Raw genomic sequence first — 7,079 nt, forward strand, 5'->3', positions numbered from 1 at the left:
TAGATGGCTGGTACCAGCCAACTCTAAGCCACTGTCCCTGGACAAACATCTATTGTTAAAATACTAATGTAAGGCATTTAGTCAATCCACTGTTCTCAGTCGCTATCAAAGGAAACACTCACAGAAATATAAAAGCAGGAAGCATAACTAAAAACACATGCAGATTTGCCAAGAAAATGTGCTGACTGGGATTTTCATAGAAAATGGCACCAGTCTATAAACAATGCAGAGCATTTTAACTCTCCTATAGTTGCAAAAATCCCTTTAATAATCTGATATTGTGGTGAAACAATCCAGTTAATCCAAATCGTTGTTTTTTTAAATGGGAAGTATTTGACAATCGATGAAATTTTACATACAAATTTGAAATTGTATTGAATGCTAAGATCACCTCTTTCTGAATTCATGGCCCACTCTCTTGATAGGCTGCCGCCTCTGTGGCTTACAGGCAGAGTCCTTCTATCAAGACCGTATCATATTGGCCACAAGTAGAGAGCTGACTCTAACTGGTGGGTCACATCCTGCTCAAGCTCCAGGCTTTGAACTGGAAAGTCCAGGTTGAGGGAAAAGAACAGAAAGTCAGTTGGGGACAGGCATATAAATGGCAACATTTCATATATTTTTATATTTTTTTGCAGTCAGCTATCATCACAAAAAGCACAGGCAGCAGAGTATGATAGCATGATATTGGCGGCAGCAAGGGAATACCCTTCTCTGTTTTGCCTCAGGTGGCAAAGCATCTTTGGCTGGCTTTGTACACTGCATGTGCTGTTTGTATTGGTTCTTTGTCCAATTCACCCAGGTATGCAAGGCCTTTGTGAAATCTCTCCATAAATACGCTCACCATAAGCTGGTTCTAGGTCCCTTCTATCTCTTCTGTTCTCTGACAGGAATGGACTTTATGTGTAGGTTTACTCTCAAGAATTTGCAGTTGTCTCTGCATCTGGGCAGCTCAGAACGCTGATTCCAGTGGTATACAGTGGTACCTCAGGTTAAGTACTTAATTCGTTCCGGAGGTCCATTCTTAACCTGAAACTGTTCTTAACCTAAAGACCACTTTAGCTAATGGGGCCTCCTGCTGCTGCCGTGCTGCCGGAGCCCGATTTCTGTTCTTATTCTGAAGCAAAGTTCTTAACCTGAAGCACTATTTCTACGTTAGCAGAGTGTGTAACCCGAAGCATATGTAACCTGAAGCATATGTAACCTGAAGCGTATGTAACCCGAGGTACCACTGTATTCTGAAAAATATGTAAGTCAAGATTTCCTGGCACCGGTTTGATTATGTCCACATATATTTCAGCTAGACTGTTGGGCTGCGGTTAATACATGCTAATGGTCATCTGAATGAACTTCTTCGCCGAAAATCTGCAATTCTGCCAATGTGTATTGAGGCCCATTGTCCAAGATTAACTCATTGTCAATGCAGTGCCTGGCAAACACAGCCTTGGTGTGATATATTACAGTGCTAGAAAGCGTGTTTTTAGTTGCATCACCTCCAAGTAACAACTTGTTGGCAGGCTGCTAGCTCTAAGAGCTCGGATTGACATTGCGCTACTCTACTGCCTGTATGATTCCATGTGGGACTTCAGTACCGCTTCCGTTGCAAGGCGGCTAAAAGCACCACGAGAAAGACGTCCAAATAGTGAAATGGATTAGCTCAAAGGACGTGAGGTCACAAGTCATGTGAATCATAGAATCACAGAATCATAGGACCTGTAGAGTTGGAAGGGACCCCAAGAGTCATCTAGTCCAACCCCCTGCAATGAAGAATCAAGAGTCAAATTTTAATTTTACCAGCCCAAAGGATTACAAAATGTTGACTGGCTTCCACAAAAGAAACTAAGACTATGTTGGCGGTAACTGAAGGTAGGCTTCATAGTCTGCCCTTGAGATCTGCCACTCAGCAATGGGATTTAAAACAGAAAAGGTTTCCCTCGAATCAAAAACACGAAGCTTGTATTTATTTAAGACGGAAGATATCCAAGTGGAGGCAGTTGTGAGGCTGAGTAAGCTTGGGACAGAAGTGTGGAGCAATCTCCTGGAGAATTCCAAGGAGAACAGTATGGCGTCTGAGGACACACAAGAACGGGAAAGGACTTCCCAGGGGCAGGGGGCTTCTAAGACAAAGGATGATTTAACTGAGGGAAAAGCTGGAGGGAAGGAGCATTGGATGACAACAGGCAGATATGAAGCCATTTGTAGATACAGAAACATACTGTTACAGCCACACTAGGTGCCTCCCAGCCCCCAAGAGTACAAAGCAAAAAACAAATTGTGTGTATCATTAACGCTAATACATTTAACAATTCAGTCGCACATTTTACCAATGATCGTAATCTTCCCCCCTCCCAAATCACATGAGCCAATACACAATTCATATCAGTGACACATTTTTAATATAACGTTTTTAATAGCAATTGTTAATTGTCGCCAGATTTGGCAACTGACATCTCCACCATCTGGCTGGTCATCTGGTGCCAGCCGATCTATGGGGACGAGGGCTTTCTTTCCACTGAGGATTGTTGACACCTGGCTTTGTAAAGCAAATGAAGACAAGATGGGGGATTTATCTGAAGAGGGAATAAATGCTGTGCACGAAAGGAATCAAGTGGAAAAGCAGTTGAGAAGAGGTGTGGCTGCCGTTTCACTCTAACAAATGTAGAAATCAAATCAAACCTCTTTTACACAATTAGAGGTGGTAGTTTGCCCAAACCTGTATCTTTATCAATTTGTGAACAACTTTGCGTAGAGAATTCATTTTGTTCTTTTTGCAGTTTGTGATATTTGGAGAGTTGTAACCAGCCATAGCAAAACAGGTCATACAGAGAGCACAGCAGGACTTCAGTAGGCATGTATAGGAATGCACCGGAAAAAGCCTGTAGTAGCTCAAAGCACCTTTCCCCCCCTTTTTTTAAAAAAATCCTTTTTAAAAAGGAATGTAGGAGGTAGACAGGGCTGGAGCCAAGGGGGTCCTTGGCAGCTGGCAAAGGGGAGTGGGTGATAAGGCGGGTAGTGCTGGCAAAGGGGACTTGGCGCAGGGGTTAGCAATCTTGCAAATGTAGGTGTAGAGGGAAAGGGAGAAAATGGGCTGGCGGAGCGTGTATGTGTGTGTCAGAGAGAAAAACACAAATCTGCCCCTTCAAGGGGAAAATTTGATGGGGGAGATGTTGGGCTCGCGCCCTGCAGTTTATCACTGGGATACTGGAGGGTATGCAATTGTAAAAAGATAACATGTGATGGCAAACTATGCATTTAATATTGTGAGAAAACTCTGCATCATCAGGTTATCAGCATTGTGTGAATGTAATCTATGTTTGGAAGCGGCTCATTTCTCCCTCAAATTTTTTTCCTTGTCCTGAGACTGGATAAAGTTGTGAAATGAACTTGAACTGGCTGTGTGTATTGGTTGCAGACAGGGCCATCTTACCCATAGGCACTAGGGGTGCGGGGCATCCGGGTGCTAGGCTCTCAGGGGCGCCAGGCCGAGAGTCTGGGGCCCAAGAGTTGAGTCTGCGGAAGAGCCCGCCCATTGGTCGGAGTGCCACGGCAGGCTCTTCTGCTGCAGGCGGCTCTGCGCCGCGAGTTCGGGGGCAACCGAGCCAGCGAGACGCTGAGGTGGCAGGCTAGCTCCTGCACGCCAGGGACTGGGCAACCGGGAGGCGCTGGGCGAATCTTTGCACCCCGGTGCCGCATATGCTTAAGACAGCCCTGGTTGCAGAATATGCAGCTGCCTTAAAACAAAACAGTTGAGAAAAACAATTTTGCATAGTTGGAGAGCTATGCAAGACTTCTTAGAGTTACTTGGTGAATAAAGGAGGACCCATCTATTCCTTCACATGCTCCAATACAGTTATAGTCCAGGTTCTAGCAACCCCTGCTGCTTCAAGTGGGAGGGCTGAGAGATAGGACTGTTCACCTGCAAACCCTTGTATGGTTCTCTTGTAAAGAGGTATCAACATGGGGGGGGGGGGAAAAATATTGTTTTCATTTGGCTTTTGACCAATTAAAATCAGTGAAGGGCTAGCAATTAAAGGCTCTTCTCTCAACCATGGTTATGAATTTCTTTATGTGCCTTTGTGTATCACAGTTGGGGGGGGGGAAACCCAATTAAAATTGTACCATGGCATTATATCTCACATTTTTCTCCATGGAGCTCAAGGTGGTTTACATAGTTCTCCTGCTCCTCATTTAATCCCCCAATATTTTCCACTTTGGGGTTACTTCTAACTGTTTAGAACAGCTAACAGGGCCATCACATGCATGTCTACACAGAAGAAAAGTCCAGCTGAGCAAGTGGGTTTTCCAAGTTCATATATGAATCAAGAGGGAGACTAGGACATGTTTGCTGACTGGAAACATTTCTTAACGTTTCCAAGACTGTTTAGTATTTAATTAATACTATGAGACTTATCTCAGACCCTGGAAGGATTTGAAAACAACACAGGGTGAATTGGGGCCATAGGAAGAGTTACAAGTTGTGAGAGTCTCTATCCCAACAGTATATATGGAATGAATTCAGCCATTTTCCTAGGTGGACAATGGGGCAAAAAGTTTGCAGCATTTAAAGCACTAAGAACGAGATCACTCATAATTTGCACATATTTCTTTTTCCCTGAGACAATTAGTTAGTACAAACACCCATGAGGAAAATTTCTTTATAAATACAGCCACACTTTTCTAGGTAGAATATATGCTGGGCATTATTAGAATATATGTGGTACATTTATTTAAAAATGAAGACCTGTGAATAGTCTATTTATTACATTTCTGTCCCATGCCTTTTTTATCAATAATTTCTTCATTCTCCTGGGCAAATTGCTTGAAAATGAATGTCCCTTGGCAATCTACCTTTCTAACTTTTAAGGCAGAAAATATCCTTGCATGTTTAGGAGCCTATTATTAACATTGACCAAACACTGTTTGTTTGTAGACAAAGATAACTCATTGTAACTGTGTGGTGAGCCCTCATCTATGTCACTAGTTCTGCTATTTTACTCACAAATTTCTCCCAGGTGTTGCAAAGCTACATTCTGATACAGAATGGTTGACTGCGCATTTCTATCGTTCACTTGAATTCAACAAGCATTAAAAGAATACACTTGATTTTATGCCGCTTTCCATAACCAACATGTTATTGAGGTTCATACACTTCTCTGAACTCCTGCAGGAGAGGAACAAGAAGTCCATACAGGCAGCAACCAATTTGCATCGGGGTTACGTTCCAGACCCCTGTGAGCGTCGGTGGGGCACGTGTAAGGCTGCCCCACCCTGTTCTGCCCCTTTCTGTGACTTTTCAGGTCACTTCCAGGTTCAGGCAGATGTGCTCATGTGTGGTTACGCACATACATGGACAAGCACAGCGCTTTTCCCCAGCCAGAATTCAGCAGAACTCAGTTCCGGCACCTCTCAGGTGGGTGCCATTGCCATTCTAAGAGAACGAGGGAGGCATTCATGGTGAGTTCTGGCACCTCTTTTTCTAGAAAAATAGCACTTGGCAAGGCTAAATCAGTTGCTGCTTGCATTCCCTTTCTTTATGAGGCCAAAGGACTTCCCTTCAAATATGCACTTCCTGTGAAGCGCAGTAAACAGGGATTAAAATGAACAAAACAACCAGGAAGCATTAGCCAAGAAGCACCCTATGTGTATCAGGCGTAGGGTTCCAGCCTCATATAAACCTAGCAGGTTTGACTCTAATTAGTGTATGAAGGTGTAAGCTGTCCTGCCAGGCTTAGCCTGTGCCATCACTTCCCATCGGCTCACCAAGCCTTTGTTATCTCTCGCTCTTCAAGTGAATTTTGGTATGTAAGGAGATCTGAGAATGGCTTTAACCAGCCGCTTTTGTTTCAGTCCAGAACGGAGTCTGAAACAAGTGTTCTTCTGTACCAATAGTTCAGAAACTTGCACCTTTTGTAACTAAGCAAAGTTTTGACTGCCTGTGCATCTTTTCTGACTTCTGCACGGAAGGAAAAGCACATGAATCTGAACTTGGAAGAGTTCTGTGTAGGTAAGCCATTTTATGACTTCTCAAATGTGTGGTCTCTCTCTGTGCTAGGGAAGTGGGATGGTTTGGGAAAGAGCTTTTCAAAGAGGACATTTTGGGATTCATTGCAAGGGCACATTTTCAAGGTTTGACAGCCCCTATCCGCACGCTTTTCTTTGATCTCAAAGAGCAAACTTTGCTCTTGCCTTCCAGGGTCCTCTATCGGGCTGGTTTCCACGCCCCTTGTCCGCTTCTCTCCCTGCCTGCTTCCCACTTTGTCCGCTCCGTTTCGGAGCTGTGGCCCAAGTGCAGCCCCCCGGGAAAGGGGGCGAGAGGCTTCCCTGAAGGCTCCGCCCGCGCGAGCCGCCTCGACGCCCAGCCTCCTACCTCCAACTTGGGCGCCGTTGTGCTCCAGGAGCGCCGTCTCCCTCGCCCGTCTGCTCGGACTTTCCCTCGGGCGCTCTCTCCATCCCTCGCCAGCCGCCTCGCTCCGGGCCACCGGCGCTCTCTCGCTCCCTCGGATGCAACTCCGCCCCGCGCTTCTCCACCTCCGGCCCCAGATGCGCGGCGACTACAACTCCCGTCATCCCTCGCCGCTGGTCCCGAGGGCCGGGGATGGTGGGCCTTGTAGTCGCTGCGCCCCATCTGGGCGCCGAAGCCGCGCAGCGCATTCCTTCCCCGGCGCGCCCCCTCCAGGGCGGTCCGCTCCGCCCCTCCGCTTCCTCGGCTGCGCGCATCCTGGCGCCTCGCCGCCCTCCCGGAGCAGCCGGGGCGACCCTCCTTCCCGGCCGCGCCGGGACCCGCAGCCCGACTCGAGGGCGCGGGGCCGCCTCCCCTTTGTCCGGCTCCTGCGCCGAGTCCGGCTTCCCCTGCAGGCAGGCAGGCAGGCCTGCCCGGCCCTCGCCCGGCCCAGCCTGGCCCGCCGACCCCCGGGAAGCGGCGGCGGGACCCGCGCGCCGCCGCGCCGCACTCACCGTCTTGGCTGCGCCGTCGGAAGCGAACCCGGGCAGCGGCGGGGAAGGGCTGCGCTCCGCTCGCGGCGGCTCCGCCTCGCCTCTCCTCGGCTGCCAGCGGAAACCAGGGGAGGGAGCGGGGAGGA

General features: G+C 47.6%; 1 protein-coding gene across 2 annotated transcripts in view; it reads right to left on the reverse strand.

The window, feature by feature from the left end:
- Positions 1-7,074, reverse strand: part of TSPAN9 (tetraspanin 9) — a 125,211-nt gene extending 118,137 nt beyond the window's left edge. The window contains exon 1 of one of the 2 annotated variants that reach the window (XM_081020153.1): positions 6,955-7,074. The gene's annotated coding sequence lies outside the window, so the exon portion shown is untranslated. Of the gene's footprint in view, positions 1-6,367; positions 6,499-6,954 lie in introns of those variants that run through there. The other variant, XM_081020152.1, reaches the window with a different exon arrangement.
- Positions 7,075-7,079: the final 5 nt, after the last annotated feature.

The sequence above is a fragment of the Podarcis pityusensis genome, assembly GCF_964106645.2.
Source record: "Podarcis pityusensis genome assembly, chromosome: 9".
In the NCBI taxonomy this organism is placed as follows: Eukaryota; Metazoa; Chordata; class Lepidosauria; order Squamata; family Lacertidae; genus Podarcis; species Podarcis pityusensis.